Source organism: Cyanistes caeruleus, chromosome 3 (genome assembly GCF_971803275.1).
Source record: "Cyanistes caeruleus chromosome 3, bCyaCae1.hap1.1, whole genome shotgun sequence".
NCBI classification, from domain to species: Eukaryota; Metazoa; Chordata; class Aves; order Passeriformes; family Paridae; genus Cyanistes; species Cyanistes caeruleus.
Genome location: NC_141703.1, coordinates 31,611,056 through 31,635,805, shown reverse-complemented (window position 1 = coordinate 31,635,805; position 24,750 = coordinate 31,611,056). Strand labels below are relative to the sequence as shown.

General features: G+C 42.1%; 1 protein-coding gene and 1 long non-coding RNA gene across 26 annotated transcripts in view; one reads left to right on the top strand and one right to left on the bottom strand.

Annotated features, from left to right (window-relative positions):
- Positions 1-16,060, bottom strand: part of LOC147654053 (uncharacterized) — a 47,228-nt gene extending 31,168 nt beyond the window's left edge. For all 3 annotated transcript variants that reach the window (XR_015284383.1, XR_015284381.1, XR_015284382.1), the window contains exon 1: positions 15,966-16,060. This is a non-coding gene — a long non-coding RNA (uncharacterized LOC147654053). The remainder of the gene's footprint in view (positions 1-15,965) is intronic.
- A 13-nt stretch (positions 16,061-16,073) lies between these two features.
- UBE3A (ubiquitin protein ligase E3A) overlaps positions 16,074-24,750 on the top strand; it is a 51,872-nt gene continuing 43,195 nt past the window's right edge. For 5 of the 23 annotated variants that reach the window (XM_086880596.1, XM_086880607.1, XM_086880608.1 and 2 more), the window contains exons 1-2: positions 16,150-16,704; positions 20,458-20,547. The gene's annotated coding sequence lies outside the window, so the exon portion shown is untranslated. Of the gene's footprint in view, positions 16,705-20,341; positions 20,548-24,750 lie in introns of all 23 variants that reach the window. The other 18 variants (XM_023948760.2, XM_086880613.1, XM_023948746.2 and 15 more) reach the window with 10 other exon arrangements.

Below are 24,750 nucleotides of genomic sequence, written 5' to 3'. Positions count from 1 at the left end.
ATCCATGCTAATGCAGAATTCTTTCTCATTTGTTTCCCAGGAGTGTCTTCAAAAATATTGAAATTTAACCTCTATACCTCAGACTGGCAGTAAGAATGACAACAATAATAATAAATCACCATATTTCAAAATCAAGAGAAAAACTAATAACTTAAAAAACTCTTAATAACTTGTACTTATTAAAACTTACTAAAACATTTCAGTGAGATCATAAATTCATTGAATTTTTGAAAATAGCAACCAGTCAAGTCCTGTGACAATGCTTTAGGCTCACAAAAAAGTCTGACAGAAATAAAAAAATGTGCTTGCATTTTTTCAGTGTTAGTTGCTATCAATTCCACTTCTGAATCCAAAGAAGCATGTGTGTATATACAACTTAAACTTTTTCATAATGGTTTCCTTCCTCCCACAAAAAAGAAAAAAGAGAAATTCAAAAAGAGGTTGTGTTGTTTTACCAGTGCAGAATATTCATAAACTCTGAATTGGTTCCTTTCTGGTAAAGTATATAAAAATCCTGTGGCCCCTCACTTGCTCCTTAACCTCACTGAACTTTTCAGACTCACTGTAGCCAGTCCCCAGCAAAAGTTCAGAGCCTTAGCACATCCCTGAACCGGGCAAAATCATCAGCCCTGTGGCTTTGAATGAGTGGGGCAGCCAGGGGAAATAGAGGGAACAGAGGAAAAACTGCTGTATCACTGGAATGTTTGGCACCCCGTTGCAGGAAATGAGACAGCAAAGTCAGCTGCAGTCAAGCCTAATCCTCACTGGCAAGGGGGAGAGAAGCAATGAGACAGATGAGAAGGAAACAGCAGGGATTTCCCCTTAGCAACAATGATATTTGGAAGCATAGATATAAATTATTTTTGGGCTCCCTGGACACTCAGCAGGACCTGGGGATTAGGTGTGTGCAGGAGTTCAGAAGAAGCTGCAAGAGCTTTGAGAGGATCCTAAACTGAGTGTAAAATGCATAAATCTCTGGTCTGCTGTGAGAGGTTTGCTGCAGTAGTTTATTTTAGCTGAAACAGACTTCCTGGGACCTCTGCTTAGCTCAGTAACCATCATCGTGGCAATATTGAAGGCACCTGCTGTCTTCACCTCCTGCTTCTCTTCACAAAGGGTATAACACAAGCACTTTTATTGTCAACGCTCATGATTATTTTGCCTGTGAAACTCAATGCAAGGGTACTTGAATCCTCTTTCGTGAGCCTCTCAGCTCAAAAGAAATAAAAACTATAGCAAAATACTCCAATTTAAGCTATCAGAAAGGCCTCTACCATTTCTTTCTGTACTTTCTGGGGGTCCAAGGCACATTGGATCACATGTGTCTGTTTGTTTGATGGGACAGCCCAGCTCCAAAGTCTGTCAGCAAGCAGAACTGACGGGCTCTAAGGAACCTAGAACAGAGACCCTAAAACATCCATATATCCCCTATTACACTGCAAAGATGTCTGACAGGCACCACCAGCAGGAACTCTGCCCAGATTTGTTAATTAACTCCCTTCTGATAAGGATTGCATCAGCTGTCCAGATACAGCTAAATCATGCCAGTGATTTTTTGGTGTCCTTGAAACTCTTAAATATGCAGTGAAAGTGTTTCCCCTTTTTTTTTTTAAAAAAAGTATTGTTAAAAATCAGATTGCCCCATACGTTTTATATTTTCAGTTCATTCACTGGGACAGAGAATACCTTTGGGAAAAGTCTTTGTTTCCTTAAACTTAACTCAGCTGTGCTACCCATACAGATGAAGAGTTTTCAGAAGTAAGGTATAGATAAGTCCAGCAGTAAGTACAGACCACTGTGGATTCTGTGAAATCTGGATTCTTTGCCATGTGGATGAAGTCTTGCTTTGTGTAATTTTTCAGTTTCAGTATTCTTTGTCCTCAGTTTATGCACCATTTCCCCATTTCTCCAGCATTCCTTGAACTATCTCAAAATTAGGGTTAGGCGGGAACTAAACTGGAAGACTGTTCTGACCACTGCAGCACACCTTGCTGCAAATAATCTCCTCTGTTGAAAAATATCTCCCCACTGTAGGGGCAGCTTCCCTCTAGCAGCAATTCATGCAACAGGATTTTGTGAAGGGTCACTTCCTCACAAAATCCTAGCTGGATCATGCCTCATCAAAAAAAAAAAAAAAAAAAAGAGGAGGTTCAAAAGAGCACGCACCTGCCTCATGCTGCCCTTCTGCATGAGAGAGGAGGCAGCCCTGTGCGTGGAGGGTGCTGGTCGGACAGAGAGAGGGTGGCGGGTGCCGCCAGACAGATCAGGCAGGCCTGCCAAGGGCTTTGGCCATGTCCATCTGCCTCCCTTTATGTTATGTTGGCCATGTCTTGCTGCCTCAGAGGGCATGGGAAAATCAAAGCCCAGAGAGGAGAGGGAAATAAATAACAAGGCTGTCCAAAAGGCCACTTTGGAAGAATGGGGCAGTCTCCACCTCAGGCCTTTGCCCACCACTTATGCCCTCTCCCCACTACTCTCTACCCCCTACATCCTCCCCAGACCTTCCAAAGGATCCTGTTTTACACATTTTGTTTGTCCACAAGCAGCCTTTCTGATGTCCGCAGCCCCTCTGACCTCAGAAAGGTCTTCTCAAAGTGACTGATGGTGTTGTCACGTGCTCGATCTGCTCCCTTGTGCCTGGAGCTGCACTTCCATGACTCTGCAACACTTCAGACTGAGCAGTGGCTGAAACTGAATAGCAATATGCTATCCAAGCACCATGTAAGACACCTGAATTCAGATCTGGAGTGGATGGGGATCATCAGTCTGCAGGGTTTGAAGGAGGCAGGGGCAGATGAGAACCAGCAACTGGACCGGGAAAAAGAAAAGACCAAGAGGACGAAATGGGGAATACAGATTTGGACACTGTCAAGGCAATGAGGAAACCAACATTCGGGGGAGCAAAACTGGAAAACTGGCACTGGCTGAGTAGTGAAAGCATGAAAGGGCAAAGCAGGGACTGATGTTCAGCAAGGCAGTAGGAAGAGTGATGCATAAATAAAACATGGTACAAGAAGCACAGAAGGCTGGGGAGAACCAGGGATGCAGAGAAAGGCGGGCATGTGGCATCAGGAGAGAGCAAGAGGTACAAAGCAGCATGCAAAGAAAAAGTAGAAAGATTAAAGAAAAAACTATGGGAGCTGAGAGGCATTGAGGGTCTCCTTTTTTTAAATTTTCTGCCCAGAAATGCCTATGAAAGTTTCTAACAAATCATCCCAGATCTCCCAAAAGCCCCAGGCAACCCACAAAGGGCAGCTGGCAGCTGCTGTCTACCACCTTCTGCATTGCGTACCTACCACAGGGAAATTGTTCTGCAAGAAAATTGATATTTTTGTCCTGGCTGTTAGCATGTTCACACAAACCAATAGTATGATAAAACCACATGTTTTCTTTGCTTTTTAGAAACCCAGATTTACAATTGTGTTTCCATCTGCTGCAGCACACAGCATCATGTAACCCCTGCACAGAGATTCTGCATTAGGAGGCATAACCTGCCAAGGACTCTGCTCCACTGTCCAAGTTCACTTCCTTTTAGGAGAAGAGATTTCAAATTAAATATTTGGAGCCAGTGCAACGCAAATGTGTTCCTGTTAAATTCAAGCACATGGAAAGAAAATATTTTTATTTTATTATTCTGGAGGAAAAAAATCATCACACTTCCAGAGTGACACAATCACACTTCCCAGAGTGGTTCCCAGCTAAAAACAAAACTCATCAAAGGACAATTTAATTTTCTTGAAATGGCACCTTCCCTCTATAAATTAATAAACTTCTTTTTTTTTTTTACCTCAAACTTTCTGTTGTTAATCTGTAAAGCACAGTAAAGCTACCCCCTCAACATTTTGAGATGTTATGAAAATAAAGCCATGGGAATCATTCAGTTGCTATAGTAATTAGCATCACAGGAAAAGACCAAAAAGGAAACAAAGGACTTTGTCTCCAGAACAAGGTTTAAATCATGCATGAACTGTGTGTTAACCATAAAATCCACATAAAACAATGAGGAGAAAAGAAAACATACCAAGGCAAAAAGCCTTCAAGAATAAATATAACATGTGTTGGCATAATTAAAGGCTCTATGGCTGAGACATATACCTCCTTTCTGCCATTTCCTGAGAGATTTTTAAGTGACTTGGCAACCAGAAGAATGTTTTTATTAGTTAATGGTTTGTATGTCAAACTCTATTTGATTTGCTTTATATTATTAATTTAGTCTCTTGCCTAGATATTTGAGGAAATTATGAAATTTTAAGTTCTCTTTCCATTAGACTAGGTACCTCACAAATATATCTAAACCACACTATATGCATATATTTTAAAAACACTTAGGATAAAGCCTTTCAATTTCTGTTCCAACCTTTGTTCACTATCTATTTCTTTGGCTCTGAAAGGCTTTCTTTTTGACACCTTTTTGTTCCACTCTATCTTCAATAAAGAAGAAATGCTTCCTAATCACAAGACGTGATGTGTCTTGCTATGTTTTCAAACCACCGTATGCTCGGGTGCTTAAGAGCATTTGGCTTTGTGCTTTGCATCTAACCAGCAATGCACCCAGGTGAGCTGCTATTGGGCAGGGACTTAATCCCTGTCATGTTTAATCACTACATTAAAAGATTTAAAGACTAATGTTAAAGGCCATTCAGTTTGGGCACCACAGACCTACAGGATGCAGTCAGGAAAAGCCACTTGGTTTATCCCAACAAAACCTGTTATAAATCTTTGAGAACAATAGCCAGGAGAGTTGAGAAGGGAACTCCTTTTCTGTGACACCCCCTCAGTGTATCTCAGACATGCACCTAGACACCCTGGGACTTCCTGCAAGTTTCACACATGAGGTGTTACTTGCACCATTTACTTAAATAGCTGCACTAAAAGGTTAGCTTTGGCCCACTTCTGTTCCGCATAACACCAATTAGAAAGTTATTAGGTCAGTACTGAAAAATTCCATCCGTACTCAGTGCATAACTCTGCAGAGAGGATGACTCATCTGTTACCCAGTGCAGAAAATGTTAGGGGGGCATTTTCCCTCAGGAATCTGACTCCCAAATGTAAAATCTCCTGCTTGGATCCCACATTGTTGTGATACAATTGCTAGCAGCAGTAGTCAGGAACGTTTCTTCCCTTCCAGTTGGCTGAGGTATTAGAAGCCAGCCTTGAAGGTGTGGACTTTGCTACAATTCCCCAAGTGCTGTTACTCTGTGCTTAACTCAGATCTCAGAGAGCTACACACCCAGGTTTGTCCCCCGGGGCCACACGACTCCAATGCTGTATAAACTCCATTGGCTTCCAAATGGAGCTACTGGTCCAAGTCCAGTACAAGGCATTTCCAGCCTAGTAAGTAATTTATCAGCTTGAGGACCCTGATGTTTACAGATCAACAGAGGCTGTCCAAACCCTCTCTCATTATTTTCCCAACTGGGCAAAAAATAGTATTGTGATAGCAGTACATACACTACCTTTATAATTGCTTTATCTACAGATAAAATTTAGTTCTTTGCAGACAGCCCTACAGCAATCACCACTATTTTCAGCTACAAGAACCTGGCACAAACGTCCAAGGAACAACCCTCTTTCAATAATCAGCTTCTGTCAGCATCCAAGGAGCAAAGACATCCCTCCCTGATGCTTTCCCTGCAGCCCTTATATCTATGCTGCCTTGACTGAAAACATTTTCACAGCCACAATGCTAACAATATCGCACATCTTTTCAAATATTAAGTCACCCCTAAACGGTAAAAAAAAAATAAAAATTGTAAAACAGCAGACTAGACAGTGATAACCACTAATTTAGAATCTACATGATACAAGGGTCTTACCAGTCAGGTCATTCCTTATGAATACTCATTTGGATTGACAATGTCTCTATATAAACAATTAGCAATTTATTCCAGTTATCTCCATCTCACTTTATCAGGATATAGATTCATTAAAACCCTTTGTTTTAAAAAAATAAAAAATAAAAATAAGCCACTGTTGATTTCCTTACCAATTCCTCATCAGGATAAAAATAAAAACTGTCTTTTTCTTAGATGTATGATATCCCAATACAGGTATGTTTCAATACTCCACAGCAACCTTTTTGAATATTAGCCTTTATCTTTCATTTTCCTTCTTTTTTACTGCATCAGTGTCCCCCCCACACACATATAAATACAAACAGAAAAGCTAGAGAAAACAAAATACTACCTAGACAAACCACTGCTAGCAAAAGACATTTGAAAATGAGACAAGTCATGATCTCTGTACACAGGAGAATTTTTTGCTTAAGTAGGTCAGGAAAGACTGTTTAACGTAAATGTAATATAAAAGACCTTGCAGTTCAAATATTTCATCATTCACATGACTTACATGTAGTCTGTAGCAAAAGCACCATGAAAAGCGGTCTTCTCTTGCGCTAGATTTATATTTATTTATTTATCATTTAAGGGAGTAGAAACTGAAATATGAGCACCAAGGAATTGTTAATGGGTGTCAGTCTGTGAGGAGGCCTCTCCAGCTCTCACTCACCATAATCATGTGTCTGTGCAAGGAAGATAACGTACACATGCCCTCTGTGTCTCTGATGACATCTCATGATGTCCTCTGTGGGACAGCATGAGAGGTTTTTCTTCCTCTAAGGTCTCGTGGTTTAACCCCAACCAGCATCCAAACCCACTGCAGCCACTTGCTCACTCCCCCACCAGCAAGACTGGGGAGAGAATCAGAAATGTAAAAGCCAGAAACCTCACAGGTTGAGATAAATAATAGGGAAAGCAAATGCCATGCATGGAAGCAAAACAAAAGGAGAAATTAGTTCACTGCTTCCCACAGGCAGGCAGGTGTTCAGCCATCTCCAGGACAGCAGGGGTCCATCATGCCATGATGGTGACTTGGGAAGATACATGCCATCAATCCAAATGTCCTTTCGTTCCTCCTTCTTCCCTCCATTTTACCTACAGGGAAGGATGTTGTAGGGGGTGGAATATGCCTTTGGTCAGTTTGGGTCACCTGTCACAACCATGTCTTTCCTAAATTTCCCTTGGACCCCCAGCCATCACACCAGCCTGGCAGTAGAAGTAGTAAAGATCTTGTCTCTGTGTAAGCTCTCCTCACCAATAACAAAAACATCTCTATATTATCAACTCTGTGTTTTTCAAAAATTGAAAACATAACCCCATACCAGCCACTGTGAAGAAAATTTACTCTACCCCAGAAAAAAACAGTACATAAGGGAAGTTCAACATATAGACGAAAGCCATTGTTCCTTATGTATCCCATATTTGCACCTAGTCACAGTAAAACTGAGGATCAGAATTTCAGTGTTAAACTTCAGAGCTCATATCTAACCCTTTGTGTTTTTATACTGATTTTGATATTATTTTAATCTATTTTTAGTTCACAGATTCAGCATAATTTTTCTGAAAGACAATAAAAAAGGAAGAAAAAGATTACTTAGACATGATAGCTAGAGTTATATCTTAATTAGTAATGAAGCACATGACGTGCTATATGAAAATACTATTTCCAGCATTACAAGCATTATAGTATTAGAAATAACTCTACAACTTTAATTCCAGTTCATAAATTATTGCAAGCACTTAGTGTGCTATATAACTCTTAGCTGAAGATCCTACATGCCTTTAAACCAGCTTTTGAAAAACCTGCAGCTTTGACAGGGAAATCAAGCCACAGTATTCACTCTCAAGGAAAAGATATCCTTGCGCAAATCTTACTTTTGAGTTCAGCAGAAGTATCACAGATAAGGGAAAACAAAACAAAACAAAACAAATTAGTGGTGTGTTACTTACTACATTTAGAGGCTCATTAATTTAGTTTAAGAGTGAAGAGCTTAACAGTATTTGTAAGCATGGAATTAACCAAATTTGGAAACTGAAGGATATTCCTTCTGGAGTGTAATATGCAAGTCTTAGTAACATCAGTTCAGTGTGGGTATTTTAATAAAAGATAACCTTCCCATCCTACGCAATACATTTTGCTACATTTCCATTCATTCCAAGAGACAGATTGTCCAGGAATTTTCAGCTGTTCACTCCAAGGTGGAAAGCGTAATTTGTGCTTTGAAGGAAAATCTTCCAACACAGGAGTTTGTGACTGAATTTCAAAGATGCAATTCTTAGTACTTTGGGTCCAACAGCACAGAAGTTGAAAATTAACTTTTCATTTTCATCTCCTTTATGGTCAGTACAGGAAAGAAGCCCTAAATAACAGACAAGCATCCAGTCTTGTTCATACAGCAAATGAAAAAAAAACTGCAACCCAGCAGACCATGCTGTGATGTCCACTGTATACAGAACCTACATTGTTTAAAGGTCCCACCCCACCTTGCCTTGTGAGTGCTTATCCAACTTTACAATGCCTTTAAGTCTGCAATGACGTCGATTTTGATCAATTTAGAAGCGTGAGATAATATTAATTTTAAATATCTTCTCTGGAATGGTGAGGATATTTCTTAAATCAGATGTCACTTGTGAAAAATCATAGAAAAACTCATCCACTGCTTCATTCTGCAAAAGTGGTGTCAGTTCAGCCTTTCAGGGCACAGAATCACATCTGCTCTCTGGCTTTTTACAAATATTTCTTTCCACAATTGCAAGGCTGTCAAAGAACTTTTAGGCTTACAAAGGAAAACATGACAAGGAGTCACAATTAACATTCACTGTATCTGTTTGAATCTGATTCTCATGTGCATAAAGAGCTCTATATTTCTTCTTCAATGTCTCCAAACAAAGTGAAGTAGCTGGTTTTATTTTTAAGTACTTGCAATGAATGAGTACTGAAGGTTAGGAAAGAACTAGTACAAAAAAGTTTATCAGATCTTTAGCAATACAACAATTTACTCACAAGCTTGGCCTTTTCCATGTAAATAAAGCAAAATCAGCATTTCACAGTTTACACATTAAAAGCCAGCCTAGAAAATCAGCACCAAAAACTGTATCGTACCTTAGCAGACTTTCTGAGAGACCAGAGAACGAGGATCCTGTTCTAAAAGATATTTATTTTTAGTTCAAATGAGTCCCGCATCCAGACAGCTCCAGTCATCATATTTGAAAAAAAAAAGCAGTGGGAGAAGAGAGCTCTGAAGCACCTTGGTAAAACTCCAAGGTCTATTTCCATCCCAAGGGCCAAACATTTCAGTGCTTGTTCAGGGAAAAACTCTCGCATATTTCAAGTGGATTTTCCTCTATCACGTAGGATTTCACTTTCTCTGAAAATAGCTGTATTTCTTCAGCATGCCAGACAGAAAGTTGTATTTTCTGATCTTACAAAATGCAAAATTAAGAAAGCAAAACTGAAAGCATAAGAACATATGCAAACAAGACCCCTTACCATAGATCAATATTTGGGCAGTTGTTGGATCAATATGAATGGGATAGATGTTCAATGCTCTGCCAGATCAAACACTTATAAAATGCTTTTGCTTGGTACAAAATAGCCTGGGTGATCTCTTCTGCAATATGGGTATTACAGGTCTAGAGAAAGTTCCAGTTCTGGGGTTAAGAGGTGTGACAGGGTCACAGGCCAAGGTCACATGAGTCAGATTCAACCTCTGACACGCACTCTAGCAGGACCCCAAGCACAAAACTTTTATCTGTATGCTGTCTCTCAATCCTACGCTTCTGTGGAGAGCTCAGCTCTGAGGATAGCAGTTGCCTCGGGACACAAACGAACTACAGTACTTTTAACCTCTGGGTTCAAACACAATTCATACCCACTCAGGTAATAAATTAACATTTTCATCCTCTTCTCCCCAGCTACACTCTACAATGATCAATGCCTCCTAGACCCTTGTCCTTCCTCCTCCTCTTCTGATGTTCCTTGGAAGTAAGACAGGGAGACACAAAATACAGGAATTAAACTTCCAAGTGATACAAAACCCAGGCACTGTGACACATGAAACAGCTTCAGCTCCCCATCTTCTTCCCCATCCCTCTTGTTTTCTTGAAAGGGGCAGCCAGCCAAGCATCTGATGTTCATACACTGATGAAGAAATGTTGTGAGCTGTACATCTTACCTTTAGAGTAAGGTCATACTGCAGGGTAGGTCCTTATAGCTACAGGAGGTTGAACTTAGTGTGTAGCTGTAGCTCGTGTGATCTGCAGTGGCTACATCTACAGTAAAATGAGTACTTCTGCTAAGGAAAGGAGGGGTGACGGAATTCTCATCTAACATCCTCTTGCACTTAAGAGATGTTAGAGCTGTGGCTGATACTAGTTCTTCTCAAGCTAAATAAGGTTTTGTCCTCATGCACACACCCCTTGCAAGTGCCCTTTTCAAATTAAAACCTCCCCAGACAACAGTAATAGGTAAAGCAGCTTATAAAATACTGGGTGGAGAAAGCTGCATATTGATGCTAACTACCTGAGCCTTCAGCTTTTCAATTATGTCATGATGACCTTTTAAAAATCATTTATTGACTGGAAAAAATATGGAGAGCTAGTTGAACCTGATCTCACTAAGGTGCCACTGCAGTGTTAATAACCAAACCACACTCTGTATTCAAGGAATGAGGTTTTAAATAAGAAAGTAATTATGACATTAAAATTCCAAAGAAGAAAAAAAAAGTCGTAAATTGAATTTGTCACTATGTAGGATAACCTAAAGTGAATTTCTGGCATGACACAAGTTCTCTTGGGAAAACAGAGTGCTTGTCTCAAAAGCAACATTACAACTAGGCACTATGTGGTCCCTTTTTTAGAAAAACACGTGTTTGCACTGGGATAGCTTGTCAGATAGATATATTTTGTTTTAGCCATGGCAGGTTTATAAATGCAGTTGCCTGCATTCTTGCAAGCATTATTAAGCGTGTCACATTAATTGTACAAAGCCATTTTGCTCTGCTCAGCAAATCAGACTTCTATATATATCTTGGGAAAAAAAAGTAGGCATGTGGTCAGAAAAACAGCTGTCAGTCAGGCTCCTCTTCTACAACCAAAACAATGGCTAGCCAAAACCTGCATAGGTTTTGGCTGCATAAGGCATAAGGCAGCTTCAGCTGTGTCAAGTGCTGCAAAACATACCAAGATGTCCCCACAAAATCTCTGAGTAAACAAAAGCATTGCTCCTAAGCATCCTTCACAGCTACAACTGCTCAAGACTTCTTTCTGAAAACAGATACCTCAGGAACTGGGGCCGGACTGAATGTAGAAAAATGTGTAATACAGCACAGCAGCAAGCAAAAAGGTGAGAAAAAAAAAGAAAAAACAGCCTGCAGAATGGCCAAAAAAGGAGCATTTCCAGTGCAAGCGCACAGGTGACCACAGGAAATTCAATGAAGACCTGCAGCAAACTACAAACTTCTCACCCCCTGAAAAAGAACTGAAATGCTTATATTCTGTTCTGTCTTCAAGAAGACTGGAGGACCTAAATGCAAGGCTTGCAGAAAGATGGTACATTGGACTTGGAGACAGAGGAGCATGTGAGCTGCTTCTCCTTTCACCCTATTTCCTTCCAGAGGCCACTGGGCTGGGCAAAGCATTCAGGGAAAAGAGACTCTCTCTGACAAGCTTATTTCAGCAAGCAAATTGTGAAACCTCCCTCAGCTCACAGGGAGGAACTGAAACAACCTCATTCAACTGAGGTAAGTCTTCAGAAATGGGAGCCACTTCAAGATGACATGAACCTCCACATCACAGCTTAACCAAGGGATCAGTTCATCTATTTGTGTGGAGAAAAGGGAGAACAAGTATGCTTTTCAGGACTCAGAAATACGCATAGCCCTTTAGAAGTGCCCACATAAAGGGGCTTTCTTGAATCTCCCAGTTTTCTTAGTCTCCCAGACTAAGCTCTAACTCCAAACTTCAGTCTTTCATTTCACCACTTTTCCCGTCCCTTATCTTTTTATCTGCAAAGGGATGCTGAAGTATTTGGCTTGACTCACAAAGTCCCGGTACACTTAAGTGCACCCCTATCACCTAAGGGGTTACACTTACAGAGCTTCACTAATTTTCACTCACATAACTATATGAAATGAATGCCAAAAAAGTATTATCAAACCATTTGTATTGGGGTTTTCAAATTAAATGAGAACAAAACACACACAGCACTATGTGTGTGTCTATTTGCTACAAAGTTCTGAAGTGAGATATCAACATTACCGAAATTAATATGCAGTAGACTTGGTTCACGATGGCATGTCTCCAGCATCATAAGTAAATTGTGAATGAGGCTTGGGATTCTATTTTTAAAGTATTTTTCCTCCTTCTGGGAACCACTTGTGTATGAGACAAGTTGCATTTGTTCCCTTCAGCAATTAAAAAAACCTGTTTGTTTCCAAATATTCAGATGTTAAAACAAGATTTTCTGCAGGACTTCGACTTCATGGCCAAGTTATTAGCCATTTTGGTTAATTTTTACTTTTTTACTGAGCATTACTCACTAATGTAATTGAAGCATCTCACCAGAGCCTGCTCTGTGAAGGGATCACTGCAAAAGGCAGTCAAACTATTTGTTCTCCTCAGCTGCAGTCCATACCCAGGCCCTAGAGCTGCAGGGATTAGCAAGGAAGCAGGGGGGGAGTGGTGACTTTTCCACTGGGAGTTCCAGTCACTTTTCTCCAAATTTGGAGCCTGCTCAGCTGGGCAGATCCAGTTGCTTCCCCACAGCTGGCTATACCAATGTAAAGTACCTGAAAGCACTCATGGCAGCAAAAGCATTTCTGTATCCTAGTATCACATCACTTCAGAACATGTAACATACTTAAATGAAGCGGGAAAGTACAATCATCCCCACAGCAACACACGCATCTTAGGCATATCAGTGGCAGGCCCACAGTTAGTCTACTCCTAGTCACGCTATCTCCAAGTAGAAAAAGAAGCCCCAAGCACATGCTACAAAAGCCAAAAGTGATCTAGTATTTCCCCCAAAATGGTAAATTGTCCCCAGAAGAATCAAAACGAAAACCATCGTGCAGCTTGGTTATCTGTGGAACACTGCTATACTGCAATTAGTTTGGGGTATTTTCCTTAATGTATCATTCTTCACCTGTCCACTGCCAATGTGATTTGTCCCATATCTCAGAAGGAAAGGTGAGTCTTTTTACACCTGTGTTCTTTTCAGAAAAGTTTCCTTCCCCTACCTCTGTATCTAGCCAGTGCAATAAATAACCACCAGCATCCAAATCAGCTCGATCTAGTCTCCACATTTCCTCCATCTGTTATCATCTGCTCCTTCCTCCTAATTGCATTGGTTTCTTCAGAAGAAAATGTGTGACACGTGTAAACTGTATTACTTCAGAGCAGAGATGGGTTATGAACTGCTCATTACTAACATGGGACAAGATCTCAGAATTGCAATCCATGGGAAAAAATGCAACTGATGGTCTCCGATGGCCAAAAAACCCAAAAAAGTGTCAGCTACTATTTGGAAACACAGAGGGTTTAAAAAACACCATCATCATATAAATCAATTGTATTCCTATCTTGGATACCAGCTTTTTCTGCTATAAGGAAAGAAGATGACCCAATGTTCTGATAAAAGTTATGGAGACAGCTTCTGTGCAATGATTGACTGCCATAAATTCCAGAAAGGTCTTTAGGACCATCACCTGAGTATGCAGGGATAAAATTGTGAAGCCCGGAATTAAACTGGAGTTGAAACAGTTGAGGGATGTGAAGGACAAATAAGAGCATCGGTCGGTACATCAGCAGCAAAAAGAGGACTAAGGAAATTTGGCACTGCTCCTAAGTGGGACAGAGCACAAGCTGCATGGGATACAGAAAAGTACATCAGTGCCATCACTGCTGGCATGGTGTAGTCTTGGAGCTCCCAGATCCCTATGGAGAGCAGCAAAGCTTGAGGGAGAAAGATGCTGTTCTTGGATGAGGAGCATGAAGTTAGAGACTACTTAAGTAAACTGGACAAATGTAAGCTCATGGGATCACATGGCAAGTGGAAACACAAACAAGCTGGCCAGTGTCACTGTGAGGCCACCTTCTGCCATCTCTCAATAATCACAGTGTTTGTGAGAGGTTCCCAAAGGCTGCAGGCAAGGAGATCTCAGATACAGGATCAAGGAAGATACAGCTGAGCAGCTTCACCTGAAAGCCTGGGAGATTATTTTCAGACACAGGAAGAGCAAGAACTTCCAGACTGGGAACTGCCAGCATGGATATAACCAAAAGCAAATAATGCCTGACCAGCCTGAGCTGAAAAGAGAAGGCTCTGTAAGATGAGAGCAGAAGTTGTTTACTTGGACTCTGCTTGTGACATGCTACCCCATAGCATCCTCCCAGTCAAGCAGGAGATAAGGAATGGACACATGGGCTCTGTAACAGAGCAAGGGAAAAGTAGCAAGACAGTGCATTTTCCAGATGCAGTTTTTTCAATATTATTAATTCTGAGGTAACAGGAAAGATCATGGCACAACAAACTTTGGCCTGAATCTAAAATTTTAATACATGAAAATTGGCAGATTTTGCTACTATGTAGGAGAGAGCGTCCAGATGCAGAAGGATCTGTTCATGCCAGTGATTATTTTTAGATGATTGCCAATGTCCATCTGAACACACCAATGTACCCTGCTTTCAGACAACACTGAAGTACAAGAATACTTCATTCAGTCTTAATATTTCAATGATACAATTGCCCACCATGTCCTCTGCAAGGAACAGGACTCTCTGCACTGGTTTGTAATAATGCCTTTTGAGTCCATTGGTCTTACCAGCTATTACCCTGCAACAAACACTTATAAAATTTTGCCCAAAAAAGACATGTCCTCTTAAATACCTATTTCCTAGCCCAGAACCTGGCTCTAGTATCATGTTTTTGAGAATTTGTGTTTATGATTTTAGCAGCTTATTCTAATGTTTGAGAACTACCCATATTTCGAGTCTATACTTTTTAAAACAAAACCAAAAAAAAAGGATACTCTATCAGGATATAAGCACCTCTATTTAATTGTCTTTATTAAGGGATAATGTAGAAAAGAGTCAGATCTATTTTCCCTTTTTTTCCCTACTTACTCTTTCTCCCCTTCTATGCTTGTAGCTCCACACATTCAAAGCTTTAAAAAGTCAATATCCAAAACCAGTAAAATTCTGCGTGCATTGCACAGTTTTAAAATTATTTGATCAAACTGCTTTTAACATTCACCTGCCAAAACACAACTTTTACTCATGCTTTTAAGATCACACAAGTGTTCTTGCAACACATAGGCCTGGGTGTAGGTAGGGGAAGGAAAGGAATGGCCCAAGAGGTAACAGGAGAATTATGAATGGGGCAAAGGAGAGAGCCAGGTGGCAGGCGGGTCTGCACAAGACCAGAGGGTTTGTTGCTCATCCTTTGGGCTGCATCCCTCGGTCCCCGTCCCCGACCCTTCCAGCCCCACCAGCCAGCTCTGCCCTCTCTCTGTGCCCCTTAAGGTGCTAGGTTTGAACAACTGCACGCACTTGATGGCCTAAATTTACACCGTGGTGGCTCTCTGCCCCAGCGCTACAGGCTGGGACAGCAAGGCTCTCCCCACGCTTTGCCACCTATGGGTCACCCAGCTCCAGGTCTCCCCGTCCTCTCCTCCCTTGTCTGGGAGGGGCCAAAGACGGCGGGGCTGGCCAGGCCTGGCACGGCCTGTCCTCTCATGCCTCGGCTGACACACGGCTCCAGCATGGGCCCTTCTCCAGAGGTCACCGGCCTCTCCCCTTACACTGCTCCGTTCTGCCAGCCGGCCATGGCTCCGTGCCCAGATTAAACTCGATAAGCCCCGGGCAGGCTGTCGTGGGGCCTGCCGGACAGGCTGGGCTCTGGTGGGACTCGGTGGGTCCTGCTAAGGGGCTCAGAGCTGGTGGTGGCCACTCTCCTTGCCCACAGCAGCGACAGCCCCTTTTTGTGCCCCAGTCCCTGGGCTGCCCGCCCTCCTCCGGGGTGCGAGTGCGGCTGGGCACCTGTGTGTGGGTCAGTACGTGTGTGCGTGTGCACCCATGTGTATGCGTTTGTATTTGTGTATGTTTGTGCATACGTGCGTGTGTACATACCTGTATATAGTGTGTGTCTATGTACAGACGTACCCGACACCCGCTCCCTGTTCCCTCACAGCGCCCCACCCGCGGGTCACCCCCAGCACCCTGCGCGCGCGCGCACGCGCAGCCCCGAGCCCCGCCTCGCTCCGCCCCGCGCGCCCGCCTGGCCGGCGCCCCCACGCCACGGCCCCGCGCTGCCCTCTTCCAACATGGCGGCCCCCACCTCGCGCGCGCGGGCGCGCAGGCGCCGCCTCTGTTCCGCTCTTCCGCCGGGCGCCGCCGCGAGTGCACACGGCCGGAAGGCGCGGCCCGGCAGCTCTCTATGGTTGCCCGCGGTGGGTAGCGCGCCGCCGCCGCCTCGCCTCGCCTCGCCCCCGCCCGCGCTGCACGCCGGGACACGGCCGGTCCTCCCTCCTTCTCTCCCTCTCTCCTTCCCGCGCGCCCCCCCGCGCGCCCCGAGCCTGCGCCGCGCCGACATCCGCGTTGTCCCAAGATGGAGGTGCGGGGCTCGCGCTGAGCGCGGCCCGGCCGACACAGGAGCAGGAGGAGGAGACGCGCCCGACCGGCCCGGCCCGTCCGCCCGCCCGCCTCTCCTTCCCCGCCGTGCCAGGCCGCGTCTCCGGCGGCACCGGTAGCAGCAGCGGCGGCGCCTCCTCTTTGCCCGCGGCCCGGCCTCGAGTGCGGCGCGGCCCCCGCATGAGCCCGGGCGGCAGTGGCGGCGGGAGCGCCCGGGAGCAGCAGCCGAGGTGCCCAGGTCGGTGTGGGCGCTGCGCTGGGCCGGGAGCGGGGATGGCGCTCGGCTCCCGTTGGCCCTGAAGGGGAGGGACGCGGCCCTGCCAGCTCCCCCGCGCCGGGGAGGGGAAGGCGGCAGCCCCGGGGGTCCTCTGCGTCCGCGTCGTGAGACACATGGGTGCGGGGCCGCCCCGGGAAGGCCGGGCGGGCGGGTGACTCCGAGCTTCTCCCGCCCCCCTGGGGAGACCGGGCTCTCTGGGCGACCTTGGGTGAACCTAGCCTGCCCCTGCCTGTTTCTCGATTCGGTGACTGCTCCTCGGGGCTGTGGGCATGGGAAGGCTCGGTGCCGTCGGCGGCGCGGCCGGCTGCCGGAATGGGAAGTACTGTGAGGGTCTCTTAACTAATGGCCAGGGCCTTTTTGACAAAGTGGGTCTATCAGACACACAGAAGGTCCGTGTTACCTTCTGTCCAGTATGAAGAGCTGGATCTGAACCTGTGAGCAGGCTGCCTTGCTGATACATGTGATCTGTCGCTCCTGGCTGCAGAACTTCTGGGCTTCAGTTTTTAGGCATACCTACAGTATTTCTGTTAAGGGATGTTACAGTTCACTGTTGATTTGTAAATCAGATGTCTAAGATGATGTATTGTGGTCATTCAGAAGTTACTACTACTTAAGAAACAAAATACGTTTCACATTTTTCCTTTAAGTGACAAGAACCTGTAATTTATAGACTTGTAGTTATTCCTTTACTTTTTTCTCCAGTTAATGGAAATACTTGTTCATGTTTCCTTCTGTGCAATGTGTTGGTCTAATTCTCGGACTAAACATGTCTTACACATCACTTCAGGGATGGTCCCTCTGTCTGTATGGAAACTTACCTGCCTCAGTAAGAGTCTGCAAACCTGAAGCCCTGTGAGAAATCAGCTTCTCAGTGGTTTTACCATGCTTCTTGCATGTCTAGCAGAAAGTTTTTCAGTGGAAAATTGTACCCGATTTTAGCTTTGATTTCTTAACAAAGTAAGACTTGCGTGATTGTATTGTCAATTTATCTTCTTTTCTTTCTCTTTTATTTTTTTTTTTTCTTCAATAGCTGACTGGTTTGAAAGGGAGAGGTCTAAAAGATAAGATTAAGTTCCTAATTCATGCAAATAGCATCCAATTAGAGAGATTCCCTGCTAAGGGAGAAGCCATGCTCTGAGTTGTACTGTGTTGTTAGATGCTTATGATGGGGGAGAGGGAAACGATGGAGATAGTGCGAGGTGTACTTCTTGATAAGAATGAAAATTGTTGGAAAATGGGCCTACAGTTCTCACAAACTGCTTGGTGTAGACGTTGGCTCTGAATAGCTGTGCCCTTTCATTGTGGAAACATTTGAAGGTACCTTTTAGAAATTTGAAAATAGGGGAAAACTCAATTTACTTGAGTGTTTGAATTGGAAGTATGAAATGTGTATTGCTAAATAGATATGGATATACGGAGAAAACTATCACATGTGTTTGTCTTTTAAAACAGATGCAGTCTGTAATGCAGTACAATTCTGTTAACTCAGTACAGAAAAATAGTGAAAGAAAACCTAACCCCCTACTTAAATTAGAGCTAATACTTCTAATTGAAATTATTTCTGTACAGTATTACAGATGCTTCATCTGTCTTATACAAATATCTTCCATGCTACTCTGTTTGCTATTTAATGTAGCATCTTTCCTACCGGAATTAAGAAGTTTGTTTTGTTTATCAGAGGTGTTTGCTATTTCTCCTCATTGGAGTGTCCTGAGCATTTCCCAAGAATATAGAAATAAAAGCACCAAGAGATACCAAAATGAATGTTTGATTTATTCAGGTTTATTTCAGGGTATGATTCTGTGACTTTGTAAAAAAAAAAATCAGGCTTGAGCAGCAGTGTGTTTTAAAGCCTAGATTTCTCAGTCCAAGTCCTCTTTAGAACTCTAAAGTTGTGTGGGTTTGATCCTTTTCTTTTTAATAACAAACAAGACTTCTGGTCTTTTTCCTTTTCTTTAATTGCTGCTGCTGTTTAAAAACATGGCAATGATGACCCTTTTGTGAATGGAATTGAAAACTGTGTGTATATGTTGAATACATCTGGGGATGTTCTCACCCTGTTGGGAGTCCCTGTTAGAGTACCTGGAAGTTGTCCCCAATTGTTTTAATCAACTTGAGAAAATAAACCAGGTTATTTTTCATATAATTTAACTTTTCCTTTGAAAGTATAAAATGTCGTGTGTACCACCGGGACCCAGCACTCACAGTATAAAATCATGCTTGTTTCATTATGATTATGTCCTTTGTTGACATATTCTTCACTAGTTCTCAGAATTCACAGGTTCTGCTTAACCAGATAAATAATGGGGGTGGAAATACCTTTGAGTTTTACGTTATGAACATGTTTAATTGTGAGCATGTTTAAGCATACAACATTTTCTGAAAAACAGTATTTAGCATAGTGCATTATATGACACTTATCATGGAATTAATTCAGTTTTTATGTTTTTGTAAATATGCATCATCCTAATTTTTGCTGCACAGGAAAGACTTTTTTCCCCCCTGTGTTACTTTTAGTTTTCGTTTACTTAGTGAATGTCCAGAGAGAATTAATCTTCTTTTAAATGCAGGAAATGTCTCTCTCCCTCCCCACACCAATGTACTCATACACCTGAAGATGAAAGCCACTAATTCTTAAAAGTAGAATATGCAATTGAGGGAAAAGGGAACAGAATTCATAAAGTATGTAGGCATAGATCTCATTTCCAGCATCAATCTTCCTTTCTGGTAGTGTGGGCCAAGTCTTTACTCTAATTAATGAATTGATATTGATTTTTAAACAAAGGAGGTGTATTTTACAATTTTTCTGAAGTATCCAGTGTATTTAAGATAGCTGTGATTTTTTTAGAAAGCAGTGTTAAAAGGTTTTCTGTCACTAATCAAATTTTGATTTGTACCTGGAAGGAGGGCAGTAATACATTTGCTATCAGGGTCTGTAATGAAAAAATCTAGAGTATGTTGTTTACTTTCTAAAGAAAAAAAATACCCCCTCACAAAAGTTCTGTAAGCTGTGCTAAATATCTGGTTCCCAGAGGCAATAGCAGTGAGCAGATCTCATGTTTGAAGCGAGTTTTGTCACCTTAAATACTTTGACCTTAGCATTTACTGCTTTAACTTCTTTTATTAACAGGCAGTGCCTGATGGCCTCATAAGGCTGTGTTGTGCATAAATAAAAGTTTGGACAAAAGCTGGTTCATAGGAATAGTAATGTGTGTAACTATCTGGTTGGTTAGCAGAAAGTCAGCAAATACAGTCTAAAGGTAACATTTTGCAACAAACACCACTTCAGGAACTACAGCAGCTGGTGACACATTTCTTCAGGAAAATAACCTCATAGGAAGAATATGAAAATCAAATAATGTTGAGATCCAGGATTCAGGTTTGGCAATGTTACATCTGACTAAATAGCACTTTAAATTGCTATTTTTGAATAGCTGCACCTTCCTGTGGTTAGGAGGGATAGAGCTTATTGACAAAATAACTTGCTTGGTGCAAAATTACATTATAAATTAAATATTATCATAGTTCTGTCTAACAAATACTCTTATGAATGAATCTCTTAAAGGAAGCATTAACTCCTTCTTACTTACTTTAATAGGTTGAGCCTGCTTCCCTGTATTATGCAAACTGCTGAATGGAGGAAGGGGGTGGAAGTCAGTCTTTACCGATACTTTCCGTTACCGTCCTGCATGGTTCTTTACCCATGTTTTACAGAGTGGTGAAGAATTAGGAGAAGCTGCAGTTGTTCAGCTGAGTGGAACTAAATGGGTGGCTTCCTTCTGGACCCTCACTTCACTATCTTAGGTAAGAGGGGTGATCTGCTTCGTTTGAAGCTACTTGCATTTCCTTAGAACAGAAGTGTATATGTTTTATTAGAGAAGCTTCTAGTTAGTAAAGCAGAACATTGAATTTATTTTTTTTTATCTGGTGGCTTGAAAAGGGCATTCACAGTATGTAGCTGTCCCAGTACTTTTCATTGAAAAGTGTTGTTGTTTCCATCCATTTGAGTAACTTTCTAAACATGTTCTGTGTACTAATATAATTTATTTCTAAGAATCATGTTTATCTTATGTGGTATGACAGAAGTGGGACTGTCACTCAGAGCTGGATTACAGTGGTGGTGGATATAGGATGACTTGAACTGATGTACTGCTTGACTATTTGATATGGAGTGCATCACTTTTTTTTTCCACAGACTTGGAATAGTTTGGATTGGAATGGAACTTTAAATATATGTCATCTAGTCCAAATTCCTCTGCAATAAGCAGGGACGCTTTCAAATAGATCAGGTTGCTCAGAGCCCTGACCAGCTTGACTGTGTATGTTTCCAGGGATGGGGCATCTCCTACCCCTGGGCAATCTGTTCCAGTGTTTTACCACCCTCATTGTGAAAAATTACTTTCTTATATCTGGTCTTAATCTACTGCCTTTTAACTAAAAGCCATTACCTCTTGTCCTGTCATAGCAGGCCCTTGTAAAAAGTTTATCCTCCTCTGTCTTGTAAGCTCATCTTCAGTATTAAACAAAAGCATACAGGTATCTCTAGATCCTTCTCTCCTCCAGGATGAGCAATGCCAAGTCTTTCAACCTTTCTTCATAGGAGAGCTGCTTCAGCCCACAGATCATTTTTGTGGCTCTCCTCTGGACTTGCTTCAACAGGTCCTTGCCTGTCATGTGCTGGGGACTCCAGAGCTGGATGCAGCATTCCAGGTGGGGTCTCAGAGGAGTAGAAGGGCAGACTGGTCTCCTTCAGCCTGCTGGCCATGCTGCTCTTGATGCAGCTGAAGATACATTCTGGACTGCAAGCACACATTGCTGTGACAAGGCTGGCCTTCCAACAACCAGGATCTCCAACTTCTTTTGTAATTACTTCTGCTGCCAATTCCCTCCTCCCGCAGCCTGTATTGATACCGGGGGTTGTCCCAACCCAGGTTTAGGACCTTGCGCTTTCCCTCATTGGATGAGGTTCCCATGAGTACATTTCTCAATCTTGTCCAGGTCCCTCTGGGTGACATTGCATTCCTCAGGCATATCAGCCATACCACAGAGCTTGGTATTGTTTGCAGGTTTCCTGAGGGTACATTTAGTCCCACTGTGTCAATGATGAAGCTACTAAAACAATACTGGTGTCAGTATGAACCCCTGAGGGGACACCTCTTGTCATTGATGTCCATCTGAACATTAAGCCATTGACCACTACCCTCTGTATGCAACCATCCAACCAATTCCTCATCCACTAAAGAGTCCATCCATTTTATCTCCAGTTTAGGGTGAAGGGTGTTGTGGAAGACTGTGTCAAAGGCCTTACAGAAGTCCAAATAGATGACATCAGTAGCTGTCCCCTTGTCCACTGACGCAGTCACTCTGTCATAGAAGGCCACTAGGTTGGTCCAGCAGGACTTGCCCCTGGTGAAGCCATGCTGGCTGTCTCAAATCTCTCTGTCCTTCATGTACCTTTATGTTCCTTCCTCGTGTAACAGCACATCAAAGCTGTGACTTAAACAACTAAAGATAAAATTTAACTATCAAAAACTAAAGAGTGGTTTGAAACGAAAAGGAAGTTTGATCTTGGTGGCCTGTGGATGGGTAGAATCACAAGCAGAAAATTACAGAACCTCTGTTTGGGTTTTGTGGTTGTTGCATAATGGTCTGGCAATGATTAGTCCACATAATTTGTGTTTCATTCTAGTGTTGTGTGAGGACTGTGTCAGGACTTCTGACTGAGCTAGAGTTGTAGGTGTGAAGCTAGTTCATCTCCCCATAGAAAAAGCCATCCTCTTTGCTTCCTTTGGCAAACCATTTTTAGGACTTCTTAATACTTCCTTGATAATCATTACACCAAAGAAATCAATGAAATGAGAAGATCAGGATGACAGACACCCTCTCCCTTACCCTTAGGAGCTGTGAGCAGGGGAGGCACAAGAGTGATCTTGTGTTACCAGGCTTGTCCAGGCAGCCAGGCTCTGGCACCACTTGTGTACTCCTGCTCTGGTATGCTCCCTGGGACCCAGGTTGGAGCAGCTGCAGTTCAGCAGGCTTGGGCTGTTAGCAGGTGGTGAAGTGCCTCTTAAAGGAACTGGATTTCTCAAATAGGATGTAGGTCTAAATACTTCAAGAAAGGCTATCATAGTTGTAGACTAGTTTTGCTTTAGCAGTATGGCTAATTGTATGTTTGAGCTAGCTAATGCTTTATATAGTCTTATTTTACAGTGTGGTATTTTCCATTTTTTTAAAAGAAATCAAAAGCTTCTGCAAAGCTAGATAATAGCAAAGAGGTCTATCACTACCTCAGAATTTCTGTTTCAAATACAATTTTTCATATTTTTTATTTGTATAGGTATGTTCAGATAATAATTGCTTGTTTTTGTGTAGTGAAATCTCCTGTCCAAAGTCTTGGCGATGAATATTGTGTTTTAATATGTGTGTACACCCAGGTCTATTTTTAGAAAGTCCAAGGTATAGTAGTGTACACTGGCTGAGTAGCAACACCTTGTGTTTCAGCTGGTGTACCAACCTGCTTATTGTAGCCAATAGAAGTACATAAAGAGTCCACACAACCTGCAAATCCCATCATATTTCAAGGACAAGGGAGCTCCCGAGACAGTGTATCACTTCTGTGAAACCCTGGTATTTCTTGCTTGTAAAGATTGAGCCCTTTCCATAGTAAGGTTGTGGAAAATACTCCATTTGCATGTTTCCTATAACCTGAGTATCTGATTGAAAGAAAGATGTTTGTTAATACTTGTTTTTATAATTGGCTAATATGATTTTTGTTTACTGTTTCTTTACTGTTAAGAATGTTAGTTGTGAAAAAAATTAATCTTAATTGAACTTAAATATTTGAAATTTTGTCAAATTTATAATACTAGGTATTATTTCTTTAGGGTAGTGCTCTCAGATATTTTTTTTCCTATTCCTGTTGTATTACAGTTATTGAATAAAACTAGACAAACACAACAAATCAAAACCACAAGTGGGTAACATAATCCAAGCACCTGATAGGGATGATTTTATGATATCGGGCCAGACATGAGAGTTGAGAAATATTTTTTGTAATTTATAATTAACTTCTTAAATATTTTGTAATTCCATATGCTACAGTGTGGTTAATTCAGCACTTTACTGTCTGTATTACAATAATTCAGTGTGCCTTGAAGTCTCCTTTTCTTACTGAAAATAATGGCATAGTTGTAAACAAGCAGTTTTTTTTTGTTCTGGTCACATGATTGATCAAGATTTAATGTGATGTGGAAGCAATAAGGTTGGCCAAGCTTTTAGTCACATTGTTGTTTGCATTTTTTCAGGCAGATGTGGCTTAGTGCTAATTAAATATACTGAAGATGAAGGTTGAAGTACATCTGACTTCATGAAATCATTTTCATTCCTTTTAGACACACATTACAGAGCCTTATTTCCTTTTGTGTTGTCATGTAGCCTTTGAGCAAATGTAGACTTTAGACTGAGTAGGCTGCTGAACTCTGTTCTGCCTTAGTGGTACCTAGTGGGGAGAAACTGAAGGAGAAGAACTGGAAGTCCAGGAACTTCAGTTTTGTGTTGTTGGATTTGCTCTTCTCTTGCTGTGTGTTATTATGCAAATAACCTGTCTACATCTCCTCCGTTGTGGTCTTGTTTCCCGTATCAGTTGTATGGTCCTACGCAACTCCATAGCTTCGGTTCTTTTGGGAACCATTTTTTTTTTTGTCTCTATTGCCAGGCAATAATCATAAGAACCCTGGTAGATGTATTTGCAATCCTTTATCATGCTATACTTGGTGCTCTCCTCCTACTCTGTGCACACTGAAAATTTGTGCTTTTGTATCTTAGCGGGGAATTGAGAGAATTTTATGCAGATGACACTGCTCTATGTCTGTACAGAAACAAATGTATACATTGAATCTGGAAGTTCTACAACACAGGGTGTGAAAATATTGGTTGCATTTGTCAGAATAGTTTTAACTGGGTCTGTCTAACGGCACCACTGTGAATGAAGAATTATTCTTTAGTGGA